At 40.2% G+C, this 19,311-nt stretch overlaps 1 protein-coding gene across 2 annotated transcripts in view; it reads left to right on the top strand.

Moving 5' to 3' along the window:
- Positions 1 to 467: 467 nt before the first annotated feature.
- LOC120524934 (leucine-rich repeat-containing protein 3-like) overlaps positions 468 to 19,311 on the top strand; it is a 60,707-nt gene continuing 41,863 nt past the window's right edge. Inside the window, exons 1-2 of one of the 2 annotated variants that reach the window (XM_039746810.1) lie at positions 468 to 589; positions 3,350 to 3,435. The gene's annotated coding sequence lies outside the window, so the exon portion shown is untranslated. Of the gene's footprint in view, positions 590 to 767; positions 1,060 to 3,349; positions 3,436 to 19,311 lie in introns of those variants that run through there. The other variant, XM_039746811.1, reaches the window with a different exon arrangement.

The raw sequence follows: 19,311 nt of genomic DNA, 5'->3' as shown, positions 1-19,311 counted from the left end.
CAGAAACAAATAACATTAACGATTTTAGCACAAGGCTGCAACATAACAGAGCGTTAAGAAAGAGATGACGTCTGAAGACTTTGTGAATACAGTGTACCTATGTGCTTGTTTATTTATTTAATGTAAAGACTGACTAACTGCCACCATTAGAAATATGAATCGATAGAACCCAGTAAATATCGATTTTATTAATGACGATTATTGCCGTTAGTTCTCTTGTGTACAACCTTTACCTGAAGAGGCGTCCCGTCGAGGACAGGTGTCTACTGGGATCGATTATGATTTAATATAAAGTGATGCTTGTCAGCACGGAATACCCAGAAGAAAACGAGCTTCTGGCTGAAGCCAGCGAGCGGCGGCGGCCAAGGAGTGTGTGTCTCTTTAAATCCGGCCGCACCTTGGGACAGCCTATTTCATGAAATCTGGGAGGGTCAATCTATTGGAGAGAAAAAAAAAAGGAAGTCTAAAACCGAGGGGCTGCCTCGGCTAGTCTGGCAGAGGGATGCGAGGTAGTGTCTCTAAACGACGAACTTGCATAAATGAGCGACACCAGCTGCCCGACTGGAGAAGCTCCGCTGGATTGCTTGCGGTGAGAGAGGGGGCTACGCCGTTCCGCCTTTGAAGTCCCGAAAATCAGGGACCCAATAAAGAGTGGGAGTCCAGAAGTCACGGTCCGTCCAGCTTTCCGAATTGGTGCGGCGGTGCAGGGGTGTGGATTGGGCAGTGGGATGTGCGGAGGATGTCTGTTTGTACTTCTCATCATCATCATCACGACTGCAAACATTCGTATGACAAAATAGTGAGGCTTTTTAAAATTACATAATGTATAGATGGACGCGCAGTCTTCTCCGTGTTTCGTCTAAGACTTAACTGTCGTTACGGCAGCATCCTACTCCGCCTTTTATCTTACGTAACTATTGTTCAGGTAACATCTGAGCCTTTTTCTTATCGGATCTGAAAAGCATACAAATATTTCCTTTTTTAAATTTTGATGGAGTTGGTGCCAATTACTACTGGTCTCCTTGATCTTTGAATCTACTCCTATTCTTTTTATACACGGTAAGTAAGTACACTTTTGAAGATGGCAGGGAACGGCTTTAAAACTAGAGGGGTTAACAATTATGTTGAATGATTTTTTTTTTACCCGCCGTTTTTTGTCCTGGTTTATGCCTACTTTATTAATTCAGTAATCAGAAATTAAAAAAAATAATAATAACAAAGAAAAGCGTTTCTTCTGCCTTACTCTTCTCTCTGCTCTGCCATACCCGAACTTTCGGGTCTCAAGCACTGGTAACTGTCAGCTCGTCGACTTTTTGTCTTGTTCCCCGATTTCAGATTCATCTTTATGTCACTATTCGCCTCTTATTACTGACGGCTTCCATGTGGCAGATCGATACGATTGATTTGGACTCCACTGTCCTTACAAGTTCACATACCAGCTATTTATTATTGATGATGTTACTTCTTCGAGCCCCCGTAAGAAGCGCGGCGTGAAAATGAATCACCGATTTCTTACACTTTCAGCTCAGATGTCTTGTTTATTAATTATGTATTGTCCCCAATTATTTATTGAATGATTTTAACAAGAACGGACTGATTTCTGGACTCCCATTACAACATGTTTTTATTCATTGGATATCAGTCAATCTCTTTTAAGGCAGGCAGAGTGGCAGGCAAAAGGCTTACTGGTTATTGCTTTGGACTTTTAAACGCCGCGGGTGTCGCTGGCGGTGCTGTATGACCCTGAGCAACTCACTTCACCTGCCTGTGTTCTAATTGGGGGAAACATAAAATAACAGAAATGGAACTAGTTGTATCTCAGATTTTAGTGTCAGCCAAATAATAATATGGACTATATTAAATAAAAGATTTATTAGAGTTGAAAATCTGTTTTAAAAATTCAAGACTCAATACAGAACAGTCCTCCTTTCTTTCACTTGCTGTACACTCCGCAAAGTCCTGGCCCTTTCGTGGCACTTGACTGGCTCATAGACCCGCTGCCTGACAAAGAACCTTCTCATTCTGAGAATTCTTTGCACATTAAGTTTGTTCTGTGGGCTTTGAAAAGATTCCTAATATATGGACAGAGCAAGAAATCTTTAATGTGTAGTATAGGCCACCTATAAGAGGATACAACAGATCAAGAAAATCTGGACTGGCTGTGTTACTGTATGTAATGATAGTCCTTTTACAAATCAGGAACCCTCTGGCATTTTACAAATCCATTATCATATATTAACCTCAATTTTTGAAACATGTTACGGATCTAAATAAATAAATAAAAGATCTTTCTGGAACCTTCATGTGGATGGTTCTTTTGGGAACTAAAAACGGCTCCTCTTACGGCATCTCTTTGGCGCTTTTATTTTACTTTACAAGATACACTTTCCTTTTCATTATTCAAATATTTCGTGCAAGACATTATAAACATACTTTTGTCTTTCTTCTCAAAATGATTTAAGGCCTGTAATAAAAGGGAAATTTTAGTTTAAAAACCTATAAATATGTATTTTTATATCGTTTAAAATGTTGTGCAAGTCACCATATACGTCTTTTCCTCATTCTTTTGATAGTTTGTTATGGAACTGTACGGAATAAATGTTTCCCCTTACAATTTACGTTCTCTTCAGGGCACTGCCCAAAATTAAGGCATGCTTTCTTTCTTTTCCCTTACAATCTGTACATTTTGTTTAAGGTACAGTTAGAAATAAATATTTCCTGTATTACATTTAATATTTTATTCAAGGCACTATAAAACATTCCATTTTCTTCTATGGATGGTTTATGCAGTACTCCTCATAGTAGTGTTATCTCTCGTTAACACTGTTCAAGGCACTATATAAAGGAGAGTGTATGCACGTGTTGCATGTTGACTAGCACATGCGAGTACGAATGTCACCGTAGCAGTAATGGCCTCGTGAAGCTCTATGTATCTTATTTTTCTCGTCGTACATGTTTCTTTTTGCCATTTGAACGTTGCTCTTCTATCTCGGACGGAAACCTCGCCCTTTGATTCTTATTGAGTAAATCATTTTTATTACTTTCCTAACGTCAGGTATAATTTGGCTACGTTTCTTTCGTTTTTTTTTTCAGTTGGATCACAGAGAGGTGAAGTTACTTGCTCACAGTGTCAATAGTGGGATTTGAACCCACAGCTTCAAGGGTTGAGGTCCAGAGCTTTTATTACCGCATCTGCCTAAATCTACACAGCAGGGCAACCAAAGGATCTGGACAGCCTTAATATTGAATCTTTTAAATTTAAAATATATATATTTTTTACCTTCATGTTTCCTGCAAATCTTATACTTAACAGTTTGTTTTTTTTTTTCTATGTTTGATTTTAACTCAGCGGGTTTCCTGGCCAGGCTTTACCTCTGAAGGCTTCAGCTCCTGTTTGAGTGCCGGCCGGGTCTCCGCGGGCCCTGATTCCACAAGGTAAGCAGCGGTTTAATTTCCCTGAAATGAAATTTAATTCAGAAGAAGTTCCTCCGGGGAACATTTTGAAGAGAGTTTCCCTTGTGTTAATTGCTTGAGTGATTAGAGTTCGTCCGTATTAATATTCATGCGAAGTATGCGTGTGAAGCGCAGTGGGCGCAGTTCGCTCCGGCGCAGCGGGTTCTCGGGGGACTCCGTGACATGGCCACGTGATCCGCTGACTGACTGTGTGTCACTGTCACCGAACGCCAAGGCTTTCCTGTCTAGGAACCACCTGGCCACCTCCCATGCGCAGTCTGACAACTGTCGTTCAGATATAGCTCCTTTTGTGTTTCAGTTTTCTGTTTTAGCGCAGGTCAGGTGAGGCACAATGCTGGGGTCTCGAAGGTAGCCCAAGCAATCTGTAGCTTTCCCTTCGTCCAGCTGAGAGCCCGTTTCCTGTGTTTGTAAATTCAAACGGCCCCCTCATTGTTTGGCTTTGGCAACGACGGGTCTTTCTTCCATAAAGTTTTCCTGCTTTTAATCAGGCGCTATTGCGTGAATTCTGACGAAGGTTTCTGAAACAAAATGGCAAAGGCCAAACGCCGTGCCGGACTGAACGAGCTACAGCTTAGGGCCTCACAAACTTTTAAGCGTTTTTATTTTGCCTTTTATAATTTTATGTGACTTTTTATGAGTAGTTTTAAATGTCCATCCATCCACCCATTATCCAACCTGTTATATCCTAACTACAGGGTCACGGGGTCTGCTGGAGCCAATCCCAGCCAACGCAGGGTGCAAGGCAGGAAACAAACCCTGGGCAGGGCGACAACCCACCGCAGAGTTTTAAATATCTAATCAGTAAATTCATTTGGTTGAAAATCATTTGTATTTTTCCCTTTGAATACCTTGCTATATTAAATAATTAAAGGACATGTAAGTTTTCAATTTTTTGTGTGATTCAAGGTCTCAGATTTTGAAAAAACAAACGATTTTTGAATTCCTTTACCGATTTCACCACCACTTTCAGCATGGGAAGATCACTATTCATAAAATGTATTATTATTATTATATCCAAAAAACTCAATTATTTCAGTTTCTCACTTTTCTTTAAGTTACTTTCATTCATCATACTACTTGAACACTGGATCTTTAATTTCGTTATATACTGTAGAGTTACATCCACTCTGTTATACAGTTATAAATAAATATAGCTAATCTCATAAATATGCTAAGGCAAACAGAAAACAAGGAAAGCCACAGAATTTCACTGAAGTGAATTTAAACTCCTGAAATTCCAAATAAATTGCAATTTTACTTCCTGTAGTTTATTTTTTTTATCAATTTGATTTCCTTTGCTAAACTGGAATTAATAGTATCCTCCATAAATCGACTCCAGCAGATTACGTTAGTCACTCCGTGTCACACAGTGGGTCAGCAGATGGACTGATGATTGTTGTCTTATATAGCGGCCGTTTATATTGAACGCCATTCCAAGACCCTGGTTTTACAATGTGGCATTCCGTAAGTTTGCTCAACAAGTCAGGGGCACAGATTTATCCTTGTTGCTTGTGCAGAGTCTCTCCATGGTAAACAACACCCCAGAGTCTTGCTGAGGTGCACAACACATTTCTATTTCCACAAATGGTTCAAATTCCCGTTACTGCCAAAAGAGATCCTACTCTGCTGGTCCCTTTAGCAATGCAGTTAACCTATAATTGCTCCTGGGGTGCTGTACAATGGCTGACCCTGCGCACTGACCCCAAGGGGTCAAACAAACTCCTAATATAAAAGATTGTATAGGGTGAAATAAAGCTTTGAACTGCTCACCTCATTGTGTGTTCCTAATGTAACTTTCTCAGAGACTCGCTCGCCTCACAGGCAACACGGTGTATTGTAGCATCTCAGACCCAACTCAAAGTTCATTAGGTGGAGCACTTGTAAGTTTAAATCTGACCAAGCAGTCCTCAGACAGAATCCTCTGCCACAAAGTGTTCAACCTGAAACCCGGCTCTCTTCCAGGCCCAAAAACCCACAGGGCACAGACAAATTTCCTGGGTGATTCTACAGTTCCTTCCAGGTGTGGAGCCCCAGCCGGTCGAACCTACCACTGTCTCTACATACGACCCTAAACCTGCCAAAGCTCACACTATAGAAATATGAACACAGATGTACTTTTTAATGAGCATGACGGGTGTACTGGGATTCTGTTCACTAGTCAAAGGCGTCACATACAATTAATATCAGTTGTCACCTGTGCCTTCCTGTGTGACTCGAATCAAGACTCTTCACCTGCCAGGGTTTAAATGAAGAATGATGGTTACAGTTATACCATGACAAGCATGTAATTGACTTTGGGATGTGTTCATTAATGAAAGGCAACCCCACTAACAAGGCCCTGAAGAACTTTGTGACTCTGAATGTAGTATTTGACTTTGCTGGGCTTACACTGTAGACGTACAGACAGAATATGAGTAGCATGCCAAGTGCTTTGGGGTGTCGTTCACTATAAAATGGCACATCATGCATTAAACCTCAATCTCACCACTGACCCCTCTCCTTCTTTTGGCTGTTAGGAGTCACCACAGCAGATCATCTTCTTCCATTTCTTTCTTGTTCTGTTACACCCATCACCTGCATGTCTTCTCTCACCACATCCATAAACCTCCTCTTCTCCTCTTCCCTGTCAGCTCTATCCTTAGCATCCTTCTCCCAATATACCCAGCAACCCTCCTCTGCACATGTCCAAACCAACACAATCTCGCCTCTCTGACTTTGCCTCCCCACTGTCCAACCTGAGCTAATGTACCTTTCAATTTTACATCTAACCCCTCTTGGCTTGCATTGTACAAATGAGGACACAACTATAGTGTGATAAGCGTGTAATGTGTATCGGAATAGTATTATAAAATCCTCTGCTCCTGTGTGCAGCCTCCATCACCAACATCCTTTGTAATTCTTAGTATGTCACTTAATCTGCAACTGTGGTGAGTGGAAAAGAATCTCCGAATGTACAACATGTCAGACCTTGAGGCATATGGGCTACAAGAGCAGACCACCACATCGGGTTTCACTCCTGCCAGCCAAGAACAGAAAGCTGAGGCTACAGTGAGCACAGGCTCACTAAAACTGGACATTGGTAGCCTGGTCTGATGAATCTCAATTTGTGCTGAGGCACATAATTGGTAGGGCTCAAATTGGTGCCAACGGCATGAATCCTGCCATCTAGCCTGCTTAGTGCCAACAGTACTGGTTGTTGTTGGTGGTGGTGTAATGGTGTGGGGATTTTTTTTCTTGTCACACTTTGGGGCCCATTCGTACCAATCAATCATTGAAGGACACGACTATAGTGTGATGAGCGTGTAATGTGTATCAGAATAGTATTATAATATCCTCTGCTCCTGTGTGCAGCCCCCATCACCAACATCCTTTGTAATTCTTAGTATGTCAATTTAATCTGCAAGGTTTGACATTTTAGAAACAGGACGACTCCCGTGTTACATTTAGACCATGTAAAGAGCGAAAAACCTTCCACGGTATCCTGTGTGTACAGACCACAAAGTACATGTAAACTGGTATGGCAAACTGCCACGGCCACCCAAACATAGGGGCAAGGACAGATGATCCCTGTCCAGTACAGAGTCCACATTGCTCTTCTTTAACCTGAGTTGCAACTATCGGATGGAGACTTTGTTCCAGTACACTCCCGTTCCCAGTTAAGCAGACAGATGTAAGCCCTCAATAACTGGAACACTCCCTCTTGCCCAAACTCCCCCCAAAAATGAGTTCCACCTCTCCGGTCTGGCAGTTCTTCCAAGACTGTCTGAGAGGTAATTAAAAATTTTTGTCCAGAATAATGTTAATTTGGAGCAGGCCCAGAACATGTGACCTAGTGAGGCTGGGGCTTGGTTGCAACGCTCGCAGGTTGGATCATGCCCTGGAAACATTTTGAGAGTTTTAGTCGAGACAGATGTGCTCGATATATAATTTTGAGTTGTATAATTGTATGCTTTGCATATGGAGCTTGAGTGAATTCTCTGCATTGCTACTTTCCACTCCTTTTCTGATATATTAATTGAGAGGTCATTTTCCCAGTGTCCTCTTGGATCTTTGAAAGGAAGGGATTGTAAAAGGATTTTATATATTGTAGAGATGGAGTCTAACTCCTTGAAATTGAGCAATAATTTTTCCAGCGTGGATGAGGGTGCAAGATGAGGAAAATCTGGAAGGTTCTGTTTAACAAAGTTCCTGATTTGAAGATAGTGAAAGAAATTTGTAGCTGGAATGTTAAATTTGGAATGTAATTGTTCATAGGATGCAAAGACGTTGTCTATATAAAGATCTCTAAGCAAGTTAATTCCAAATTTTTCCAGATATTAAAAACTGCATATGTTTGTGAGGGTTGAAAGAGGTGGTTCTTTGCAGGGTGCCACAGAAAGAAGCTTCTCCGTCTTAAAATGCTTTCTACATTGGTTCCAGATTCTAAGTGAGTGGAGCACAATTGGGTTATTAGTGTATTGCCGATAACGTGTGTTTATTGGAGCACAAAGCAAGGAATACAAAGAAGTACTGCAGGATTTTACTTCTATTGCGGTCCATGCCTGTGTATGTTCTTCTATTTGTGTCCAGGTTCTTATCGACTGTATATTTGCGCCCAGTAATAAAACTGGAAGTTAGGTAGAGCCATGCCGCCTTCTGCCTTTTGTCTTTGTAGGGTCGCTTTTGATGCGTGGATGTTTAGAATTCCAAATAAATGAGGTTATTGTTGAATCTAATTGCTTAAAGAACGATTTATTAATGTATATTGGTATGTTTTGAAATAAAAAGGAGCTTAGGAAGAATATTCATCTTAACAGTGTTAATTCTTCCAGCTAGTGTGAGATGAAGGGTTGACCATCTATGCAAGTCTTGTTTAATTTTTTCCATGCAGACACGAAATTTTGTTGATAAAGAGCTTTATGTTTACTTGTGATGTTTACCCCGAGGTATTTAAACTGTTCTGCAATGATAAAAGGAAGGGTGTCTAATCTAATATTATATGCTTGCGAATTCACCGGAAAGAGTACACTTTTATTCAGATTAATTCTGAGACCAGAGAGCTTTTGAAATTCTGTGAGTGCTGCTAAGACTGCAGGCACAGAATTTTCTGGGTCCGATATATACAGTACCATGTCATCTGCATATAATGAGATTTTCTGTTCCAGTCCTTCTCTGCTAATCCCCTTTATCTGATCAGTATTTCGACAATGTATTGCCAGTGGTTCAATGGCAATTGCAAACAGCAGTGGTGACAAAGGGCATCCTTGTCTTGTGCCACGCTCTAGTTTAAAGTAGTCTGAGCAAATGTTATTGATGCAAACTGAAGCTTCTGGGTTAGTATACAGTAATTTAATCCATGCACAAATGTTCCCAAACCCAAACTTCTCCAAAATAGTAAAAAGGTATTTCCATTCAATCATGTCGAATGCTTTTTCTGCATCCAATGATAATAATATTTCTGGGGTGTTTGATTTAGTTGGTGAGTATATTACATTAAACAGGCGTCGAAGATTTGAAGATAAGTGTCGGCCCCTAATAAATCCAGTTTGGTCTTGTGATATTACTGAGGGAGCACTTTCTCCATCCTTCTAGCTATGATTTTAGAGAGTATTTTAACGTCGTTATTCAGAAGTGAAATTGGTCTGTATGATGCACATTGTAATAAGTCCTTATTTTGTTTTGGAAAGACAGTGATTAGTGCTTGGCTAAAGGTTTGTGGAAGAGATTGGTTATCTCTGGCTTCTGTAAATGTTGCTAATAGGAGGGGAGCTAGCTGAGCGGAGAATTTCTTGTAAAACTCTGCAGGGTAGCCATCAGGGCCTGCTGCTTTTCCACCTTGGAGTGACTTTATAGCATCCAGTAATTCTGATAATGACAGAGGTTTATCGAGCTCCTCCACACTAATAGCGTCAATTTGTGGTATCTGTAATTTATCCAGAAATGCATTAGATTGTATATTGTCTTCTTTAAACTCAGTAGTATATAGGGATTTATAGTAGTCTCTAAAAGTGTACATTATATTTTTGTGTTCATGATTTTATCTCCATTCGTGTTAGTAATTACCGAGATTGCGCTATGCACTTCTTGCTTGTGAATTTGTTGCGCTAAAAGCTTATTAGCTTTCTCCATGTTCATAATAATGATGTCTGGATTTGTAAATTAGTTGTTCGGTTTCTTTAGTTGTCAAGAGGTTTAATTCTGAATGTAGAGCCTGCCTCCTCTTATGTAGAGTCTCGCTTGGTAGTCTGGCATGTTCTTCATCTATTTTAGTAATTTCGCTTTTATCTCTGCTACTTTCTTCGCTTCGGATTTATTTCTGTGGGAAAGATATGAGATAATCTGTCCTCTTAAGAAGGCCTTAAGAGTTTCCCAGAGTATTCCTGCAGAGATCTCAGGGATGTATTTGTCTCTAGAAAGAATTCAATTTGTTTGGATATAAATTCAGTACAATTCTCGTCAGCTAATAGAAGCGGATTGAGACGCCATCTGGGGTGAGTGTATGGGGCTTAGTAATTTCAGCTCCAAGATCATCGGAGCATGGTCTGAAATAACAATAGCATCGTATTTACAAGATTTAATCTTAGGCAAGAAGTTATTATCTATAAAGAAGTAATCAATCCTTGAGTAGCAATGATGTACTGGTGAGTAGAAAGAATATGTTCTTGAATTTGGGTTTAAAAACCTCCAGGGATCTGATAAGTTGTGATCAGTTATAAACTTTGTAATTATCTTTGCGGTGTTAGTTGCCGTTCTCCCCTGTGGAGGAAGTCTTATCTAAAAGTGGATTTAGAACACAATTAAAGTCCCCAGCCATTATAAGTTTATGAGTGTTCAGATTGGGAATGGATGCAAATAAATTTTGTATAAATTCCTTATCATCAACATTAGGTGCATAAACATTTATCAAAATCATTTTACAGTTAGATAAGTCTCCCATGACCATCACATATCTCCCTTCAGGATCCAATACTACATCTGATGCTACAAATGGTACTGTTCTATGTATGAGAATTCCCACCCCTCTAGTTTTCTTTGTAAAACTAGAATGGAACATTTGGCCAGTCCAGTCTTTTGCAGCCGGAACTGATCCTTACTTAGTAAGTGGGTTTCCTGTAAAAATATTATTTTAGCATTTAGACCTGTTAGGTGAGAAAGTACTTTCTTTCTCTTTAATTCGTGATTCAGGCCTTTAACATTCCAGCTTACGAAGTTAACTGTCCCATCATGGAGACACTGATTCTGAGTTTTTGGTGTCATATTATAGTCTTAACTGGAAGTGAAATAGTTTAGGTCTTAATTTCCTATTCCCCCAAGAGTTGTTGCCATGCAGCTTATTATTACGGTCTGGCAGTTCTATAGAATTTTTTCATAGTGCGCCTTTTGTTTTGAACACCTTCAAAACATGAGAGGTGTGCAGGGTCCCCGGTGATTTGAGTGCCTTGTTGTACTTTAGGACTTAATTTTTGCCTTTTTTCTTGTTTATGTTTGGCGTCTACAAATAATGGCAGGCCATTTAGTCTGCTGCTCCCACGGGTTTGATTTGGCGTGGCCTGATCTGACTGCACCATCAAGACAGTGGGGTGTTCACTCGAGCAGCACAATAGGGTTACTCATTCCAGACTCCTGCTTCCGTGGGTGTAAAGCTGCCTTTCCTGCTTTTGTAGGCACTTTTCCTTTCGTTCCTATCATTTCTCTCCAGCGTATTTCCAGACTTTCCGTAACTTGGTATAACCGGGAGGCTCCTTAGCTATAAACACTTGCAATATCCCATTCCCCAAGTTTCACTGTTAAGGATTACCCAACCGTCTGATTTCATGGGATATTTTTGGTGGCCAATGAAGTGATTCCTTTTCTTTTATTTCTAGGATATGTTCCAAAAATGTCCTCAGTAATGCCAAAGTTGGTGTACACAACAAACATCACACAACGGACAGGGGAGTAGTGTGGCAGGGTGGTGTGATTTTTTTCCAGTAACAATGCAAGTTTTAGTTCAATTTATGGTAATCGGTTTCAAACTACTTTGTTTTCCTGTCTGTTTAAACAAACGTTTGCCTTTATGTCAATTCAATATGTAAATAGTAACGTTTCTAATTGCATTTCCTCGGTAACTAGTTACAACATTCGGCCTGTACTCACTAAAGAGCTCTGTAAAAAATAAAGAGAATTGCAACCTAAGCATTTTGTCCTGGGGGCCTCGGACAGAAGGCAGGATTGGGGCACCGGCTCATCACAGAGACCATCCATGCATACGTCAACACAAATTTAGGATCAAAAGTTAAACCAACACACTACTTTGGGATGAGGAATAAAACAAAGAGCCTGGAGAAGAAGAACCCGCATAAAGTAGACGTGGCATGAACCACGTATGGGATGTGAACAGAGGACAATGGAGCTGTGAAGCAGTAGCACCAACAATTAAAATAAGCATTATGTGAGCAAGAAGAGGAAAACTAATTTTATTAAAAAAAAAATTAAGTTTAAATCTTTATTTTTACTGTATACAGTGGTGTGAAAAACTATTTGCCCCCTTCCTGATTTCTTATTCTTTTGCATGTTTGTCACACAAAATGTTTCTGATTTTCAAACACATTTAACCATTAGTCAAATATAACACAAGTAAACACAAAATGCAGTTTTTAAATGATGGTTTTTATTATTTAGGAGAAAAATCCAAACCTACATGGCCCTGTGTGAAAAAGTAATTGCCCCTGAACCTAATAACTGGTTGGGCCACCCTTAGCAGCAATAACTGCAATCAAGCGCTTATAACTTGCAATGAGTCTTTACAGCCTGGAGGAATTTTGGCCCACTCATCTTTGCAGAATTGTTGTAATTCATCTTTATTTGAGGGTTTTCTAGCATGAACCGCCTTTTGAAGATCATGCCATAGCATCTCAATTGGATTCAGGTCAGGACTTTGACTAGGCCACTCCAAAGTCTTCATTTTGTTTTTCTTCAGCCATTCAGAGGTGGATTTGCTGGTGTGTTTTGGGTCATTGTCCTGTTGCAGCACCCAAGATCGCTTCAGCTTGAGTTGACTAACAGATGGCCGGACATTCTCCTTCAGGATTTTTTGGTAGACAGTAGAATTCATGGTTTCATCTATCACAGCAAGCCTTCCAGGTCCTGAAGCAGCAAAACAACCCCAGACCATCACACTACCACCACCATATTTTACTGTTGGTATGATGTTCTTTTCTGAAATGCTGTGTTCCTTTTACGCCAGATGTAACGGGACATTTGCCTTCCAAAAAGTTCAACTTTTGTCTCATCAGTCCACAAGGTATTTTCCCAAAAGTCTTGGCAATCATTGAGATGTTTCTTAGCAAAACTGAGACGAGCCCTAATGTTCTTTTTGCTTAACAGTGGTTCGCGTCTTGGAAATCTGCCATGCAGGCCGTTTTTGCCCAGTCTCTTTCTTATGGTGGAGTCGTGAACACTGACCTTAATTGAGGCAAGTGAGGCCTGCAGTTCTTTAGACGCTGTCCTGGGGTCATTTGTGACCTCTCGGATGAGTCGCTCTGCGCTCTTGGGGTAATTTTGGTCGGCCAGCCACTCCTGGGAAGGTTCACCACTGTTCCATGTTTTTGCCATTTGTGGATAATGGCTCTCACTTTGGTTCGCTGGAGTCCCAAAGCTTTAGAAATGGCTTTATAACCTTTACCAGACTGATAGATCTCAATTACTTCTTTTTTTCTACATTGGTTCCAGATTCTAAGTGAGTGGAGCACAATTGGGTTATTAGTGTATTGCCGATAGCGTGTGTTTATTGGAGCACAAAGCAAGGAATACAAAGAAGTACTGCAGGATTTTACTTCTATTGCGGTCCATGCCTGTGTATGTTCTTCTATTTGTGTCCAGGTTCTTATCGACTGTATATTTGCGCCCAGTAATAAAACTGGAAGTTAGGTAGAGCCATGCCGCCTTCTGCCTTTTGTCTTTGTAGGGTCGCTCTTTTGATGCGTGGATGTTTAGAATTCCAAATAAATGAGGTTATTGTTGAATCTAATTGCTTAAAGAACGATTTATTAATGTATATTGGTATGTTTTGAAATAAAAAAGGAGCTTAGGAAGAATATTCATCTTAACAGTGTTAATTCTTCCAGCTAGTGTGAGATGAAGGGTTGACCATCTATGCAAGTCTTGTTTAATTTTTTCCATACAGGCACGAAATTTTTTGATAAAGAGCTTTATGTTTACTTGTGATGTTTACGAGGTATTTAAACTGTTCTGCAATGATAAAAGGAAGGGTGTCTAATCTAATATTATATGCTTGAATTCACGGAAAGAGTACACTTTTATTCAGATTAATTCTGAGACCAGAGAGCTTTTGAAATTCTGTGAGTGCTGCTAAGACTGCAGGCACAGAATTTTCTGGATCCGATATATACAGTACCATGTCATCTGCATATAATGAGATTTTCTGTTCCAGTCCTTCTCTGCTAATCCCCTTTATCTGATCAGTATTTCGACAATGTATTGCCAGTGGTTCAATGGCAATTGCAAACAACAGTGGTGACAAAGGGCATCCTTGTCTTGTGCCACGTTCTAGTTTAAAGTAGTCTGAGCAAATGTTATTGATGCAAACTGAAGCTTCTGGGTTGTATACAGTAATTTAATCCATGCACAAATGTTAGGGCCAAACCCAAACTTCTCCAAAATAGTAAAAGGTATTTCCATTCAATCATGTCGAATGCTTTTCTGCATCCAATGATAATAATATTTCTGGGGTGTTTGATTTAGTTGGTGAGTATATTACATTAAACAGGCGTCGAAGATTTGAAGATAAGTGTAGGCCCCTAATAAATCCAGTTTGGTCTTGTGATATTATGAGGGAGCACTTTCTCCATCCTTCTGGCTATGATTTTAGAGAGTATTTTAGCGTCGTTATTCAGAAGTGAAATTGGTCTGTATGATGCACATTGTAATAAGTCCTTATTTTGTTTTGGAAAGACAGTGATTAGTGCTTGGCGAAAGGTTTGTGGAAGAGATTGGTTATCTCTGGCTTCTGTAAATGTTGCTAATAGGAGGGAGCTAGCTGAGCGGAGAATTTCTTGTAAAACTCTGCAGGGTAGCCATCAGGGCCTGCTGCTTTTCCACCTTGGGTGACTTTATAGCATCCAGTAATTCTGATAATGACAGAGGTTTATCGAGCTCCTCCACACTAATAGCGTCAATTTGTGGTATCTGTAATTTATCCAGAAATGCATTAGATTGTATATTGTCTTCTTTAAACTCAGTAGTATATAGGGATTTATAGTAGTCTCTAAAAGTGCACATTATATTTTTGTGTTCGATGATTTTATCTCCATTAGTGTTAGTAATTACGAGATTGCGTTGCGCTTCTTGCTTGTGAATTTGTTGCTAAAAGCTTATTAGCTTTCTCTCCATGTTCATAATAATGATGTCTGGATTTGTAAATTAGTTGTTCGGTTTCTTTAGTTGTCAAGAGGTTTAATTCTGAATGTAGAGCCTGCCTCCTCTTATGTAGAGTCTCGCTTGGTAGTCTGGCATGTTCTTCATCTATTTTAGTAATTTAGCTTTTTATCTCTGCTACTTTCTTGCGGTTTATTTCTGTGGGAAAGATATGAGATAATCTGTCCTCTTAAGAAGGCCTTAAGAGTTTCCCAGAGTATTCCTGCAGAGATCTCAGGGGATGTATTTGTCTCTAGAAAGAATTCAATTTGTTTGGATATAAATTCAGTACAATTCTCGTCAGCTAATAGAAGCGGATTGAGGCGCCATCTGGGGGTGAGTGTATGGGGCTTAGTAATTTCAGCTCCAAGATCATGAGCATGGTCTGAAATAACAATAGCATCGTATTTACAAGATTTAATCTTAGGCAAGAAGTTATTATCTATAAAGTAATCAATCCTTGAGTAGCAATGATGTACTGGTGAGTAGAAAGAATATGTTCTTGAATTTGGGTTTAAAACCTCCAGGGATCTGATAAGTTGTGATCAGTTATAAACTTTGTAATTATCTTTGCGGTGTTAGTTGCGTTCCCCTGTGGAGGAAGTCTTATCTAAAAGTGGATTTAGAACACAATTAAAGTCCCCAGCCATTATAAGTTTATGAGTGTTCAGATTGGGAATGGATGCAAATAAATTTTGTATAAATTCCTTATCATCAACATTAGGTGCATAAACATTTATCAATGGCAGTTCTATAGAATTTTTCATAGTGCGCCTTTTGTTTTGAACACCTTCAAAACATGAGAGGTGTGCAGGGTCCCCGGTGATTTGAGTGCCTTGTTGTACTTTAGGACTTAATTTTTGCCTTTTTTTCTTGTTTATGTTTGGGGCGTCTACAAATAATGGCAGGCCATTTAGTCTGCTGCTCCCACGGGTTTGATTTGGCGTGGCCTGATCTGACTGCACCATCAAGACAGTGGGGTGTTCACTCGAGCAGCACAATAGGGTTACTCATTCCAGACTCCTGCTTCCGTGGGTGTAAAGCTGCCTTTCCTGCTTTTGTAGGCACTTTTCCTTTCGTTCCTATCATTTCTCTCCAGCGTATTTCCAGACTTTCCGTAACTTGGTATAACCGGGAGGCTCCTTAGCTATAAACACTTGCAATATCCCATTCCCCAAGTTTCACTGTTAAGGATTACCCAACCGTCTGATTTCATGGGATATTTTTGGTGGCCAATGAAGTGATTCCTTTTCTTTTATTTCTAGGATATGTTCCAAAAATGTCCTCAGTAATGCCAAAGTTGGTGTACACAACAAACATCACACAACGGACAGGGAGTAGTGTGGCAGGGTGGTGTGATTTTTTCCAGTAACAATGCAAGTTTTAGTTCAATTTATGGTAATCGGTTTCAAACTACTTTGTTTTCCTGTCTGTTTAAACAAACGTTTGCCTTTATGTCAATTCAATATGTAAATAGTAACGTTTCTAATTGCATTTCCTCGGTAACTAGTTACAACATTCGGCCTGTACTCACTAAAGAGCTCTGTAAAAAATAAAGAGAATTGCAACCTAAGCATTTTGTCCTGGGGGCCTCGGACAGAAGGCAGGATTGGGGCACCGGCTCATCACAGAGACCATCCATGCATACGTCAACACAAATTTAGGATCAAAAGTTAAACCAACACACTACTTTGGGATGAGGAATAAAACAAAGAGCCTGGAGAAGAAGAACCCGCATAAAGTAGACGTGGCATGAACCACGTATGGGATGTGAACAGAGGACAATGGAGCTGTGAAGCAGTAGCACCAACAATTAAAATAAGCATTATATACAGTGGTGTGAAAAACTATTTGCCCCTTCCTGATTTCTTATTCTTTTGCATGTTTGTCACACAAAATGTTTCTGATCATCAAACACATTTAACCATTAGTCAAATATAACACAAGTAAACACAAAATGCAGTTTTTAAATGATGGTTTTATTATTTAGGGAGAAAAAATCCAAACCTACATGGCCCTGTGTGAAAAAGTAATTGCCCCTGAACCTAATAACTGGTTGGGCCACCCTTAGCAGCAATAACTGCAATCAAGCGTTTGCGATAACTTGCAATGAGTCTTTTACAGCGCTCTGGAGGAATTTTGGCCCACTCATCTTTGCAGAATTGTTGTAATTCAGCTTTATTTGAGGGTTTTCTAGCATGAACCGCCTTTTTAAGGTCATGCCATAGCATCTCAATTGGATTCAGGTCAGGACTTTGACTAGGCCACTCCAAAGTCTTCATTTTGTTTTCTTCAGCCATTCAGAGGTGGATTTGCTGGTGTGTTTTGGGTCATTGTCCTGTTGCAGCACCCAAGATCGCTTCAGCTTGAGTTGACGAACAGATGGCGGACATTCTCCTTCAGGATTTTTGGTAGACAGTAGAATTCATGGTTCCATCTATCACAGCAAGCCTTCCAGGTCCTGAAGCAGCAAAACAACCCCAGACCATCACACTACCACCACCATATTTTACTGTTGGTATGATGTTCTTTTCTGAAATGCTGTGTTCCTTTTACGCCAGATGTAGCGGACATTTGCCTTCCAAAAGTTCAACTTTTGTCTCATCAGTCCACAAGGTATTTTCCCAAAAGTCTTGGCAATCATTGAGATGTTTCTTAGCAAAATTGAGACGAGCCCTAATGTTCTTTTGCTTAACAGTGGTTTGCGTCTTGGAAATCTGCCATGCAGGCCGTTTTGCCCAGTCTCTTTCTTATGGTGGAGTCGTGAACACTGACCTTAATTGAGGCAAGTGAGGCCTGCAGTTCTTTAGACGTTGTCCTGGGGTCTTTTGTGACCTCTCGGATGAGTCGTCTCTGCGCTCTTGGGGTAATTTTGGTGGCCAGCCACTCCTGGGAAGGTTCACCACTGTTCCATGTTTTTGCCATTTGTGGATAATGGCTCTCACTTTGGTTCGCTGGAGTCCCAAAGCTTTAGAAATGGCTTTATAACCTTTACCAGACTGATAGATCTCAATTACTTCTGTTCTCATTTGTTCCTGAATTTCTTTGGATCTTGGCATGATGTCTAGCTTTTGAGGTGCTTTTGGTCTACTTCTCTGTGTCAGGCAGCTCCTATTTAAGTGATTTCTTGATTGAAACAGGTGTGGCAGTAATCAGGCCTGGGGGTGGCTACAGAAATTGAACTCAGGTGTGATACACCACAGTTAGGTTATTTTTAACAAGGGGCAATTACTTTTCACACAGGGCCATGTAGGTTTGGATTTTTTCTCCCTAAATAATAAAACCATCATTTAAAAACTGCATTTTGTGTTTACTTGTGTTATATTTGACTAATGGTTAAATGTGTTTGATGATCAGAAACATTTTGTGTGACAAACATGCAAAAGAATAAGAAATCCGGAAAGGGGGAAATAGTTTTTCACACCACTGTATATTCTACTATGGCTACCATCCCAAAGTGCTTTACAGATCCAGTGATACTACAGTATATAATTAGGCGCTTTCCCACCACAGAAACCACAGACTTCTTAGAAACTCAGAAACTTTTTGTAGCGTTCCCACTGCAGAAACTTGGGCCATTTGTAGTTCTGTCCTTTTTTTCAGCTCTTACTTCAGGGTGTGTACTTTTCATTCAACCAGGAACTATCGTGGGTGGAGTTTGGGCGATTAATTGTGCTGATTGGTTGACCACAAATGATGCCTCCATCTGTCAGTAGTTTGCACTTTGGAAAGATGTAGCGCCACACCACACACCACATCACTCTTCAGAGCTGCCTTCCTGGTGCACCGCACCATTCACCACTTTGAAGCAAAAATCACCACTCTAATAGTCGTGATCGCTTCGAAGCAATAAGGCAGGGGGTCCCCCCATCAACTCCTAATTGCGCCTTACTTTGCACTGCATCACTCTTCATTTCTTGTCACATATTTTGCATAAGTGTTACAGTCCCTGCAGTGCGGTGGAAACACAACACGTGAAAGTGGCTAGGGACCACGAGTGGTCCTGGGTCTACTTTGTACAAGAACGCATTGGTTCCTGAAGTGGGAAAGCACCCATTTCTCTTTTACAACTGGAGCCCAGTTACAATAAGAGACTCCCTTTAAGTCACACAGTAAGTTACAGCAGAAAATTGTATATAAAATGAAAGTTGAGAATCCAATTCATGCTGCCAATCTCCCTCTCTACCACATCCCATAGATGTTATACCAAATTCAGACCCGGTGACTGGGAAGGATGCTAAAGAACACTGAACTCAATGTCATGTTCATAAAACCAGTTTGAGACACTTGGTGCATTATCATACTGGAAGTTGCCATTAGAAGAGGTGTAAATTGTGGTCAAGAAGAGATACTCTAGTAGGCTTTGGAGAACAAAGTCTCCATCCGATAGTTGCAACTCAGGTTAAAGAAGAGCAATGTGGACTCTGTACTGGACAGGGATCA

The sequence above is a fragment of the Polypterus senegalus genome, chromosome 3 (genome assembly GCF_016835505.1).
Source record: "Polypterus senegalus isolate Bchr_013 chromosome 3, ASM1683550v1, whole genome shotgun sequence".
Taxonomy (NCBI): Eukaryota; Metazoa; Chordata; class Cladistia; order Polypteriformes; family Polypteridae; genus Polypterus; species Polypterus senegalus.
The sequence above is the reverse complement of the archived record's forward strand: the minus strand, read 5'-3'. Positions and strand labels throughout refer to the sequence as shown.